Genomic DNA, 1,350 nt, shown 5'->3' on the forward strand with positions numbered 1-1,350 from the left:
TTAAGCGGGTGGGAAATTGCAGGGGAAAGTGGCCGAAAAGGAGCAGGGACATAGTGAAGGAGGAGAGGAGTTTAGGAGGGATCATATGCTTTCTTGTGATTTGCAGGTATCATGTGATGGCATAGCTATCCTTGCAAAACAGGGTGCAAGGTTAGGAGGCAAGATATAGCTAATCATATTCCAGTAATATCCTGGTAAGATTATTACAATGTGTTGTATCTGCAATTGCTTTTGAAGACTTGTACACCTTGGCTGCCATATTATGTACCAGCTGAAGTTGATGCAGTTGATGAATCTGTCATTCAGGACATATTATTCCTGTCTTAAAATACTTCCACGGGCTTCCAGTTTGTTTCTGGGTACAATTCAAAGAACTGTCTTTGATGTATAAAGTTCTAAACAACTGCAACCAGGGCATGGGAAATGTTGCCTGCTCACCCTCTGAGGCCCACCTTCAGAGGTGGGTGGTGACCAGGGATAGGGCCTTGGTTGTGGAACATCTCCCCCAGACAGCTTAATCCTCCAGCGCCAAGTAAAAAAAAAGTTTCATTTGCCCAACCAATTGACTATTATGCTTCTACTGCTTTTTTGGTCTATTCATTTATTTGAAGAGTTTTTACTTGTTTTCCTGGTGGAATTTTGCATTTTATGGGTTGGATCTAGACAGGCAGCACAATCGAAACGATTGGAAGCCATCACATTTTATGGCCAGGGTAAAGTATGCCAATGTATGCCACACTGTGCCTGAACCTGGCCACCATTTTGCCAGTGTAACATCTGCTGGGTTGCTAGGTCATGTGACTGAGCTGAACAGACCTTGGAATAAGGGTCAGCCTCCCCCTGCTAGGGCTTACCCCAACCTCAACTCAGCCAGCTTCAGCTGAACTCTGACTAAATCCCGACTGACCTTGGATGGAGAACTTCAACTGGTGTATTTCCAGCTGAGCTGGTATGTTGAACTTCAGCAAATGTAGCCACAGCTGAGTGCAAGCTCACTTGGAAATCCAGCTATTCCAGACACCAAACCCTGGCAGATCTAGGGTGCAGATTTCTCCCTAGGTTAGTTGAAATCAATGGGACTTGGTTTTAAGTTCAACTAACTACCTGGATCCAACGCTGTGTGTAAATGTATTAATTATGCAAACAACGTTGAAGACTTATTGCATGGAATGGTGAGATACAAATATTTTAAGTAGGTTAATAAATCAGTTAAAACATGCCCACTGAAGTCAGTGGGCAACACTCAACCATTGATACCTGTCACCTCCTTTTGCCCAGCACAGTTGCATAACTCCTGTGATGTGTGAAACGATCACTTGCTTTCCCTGCCCCATCCCCACCCCAGAATTC

The sequence above is a fragment of the Podarcis vaucheri genome (assembly GCF_965113315.1).
Source record: "Podarcis vaucheri genome assembly, chromosome: 4".
NCBI classification, from domain to species: Eukaryota; Metazoa; Chordata; class Lepidosauria; order Squamata; family Lacertidae; genus Podarcis; species Podarcis vaucheri.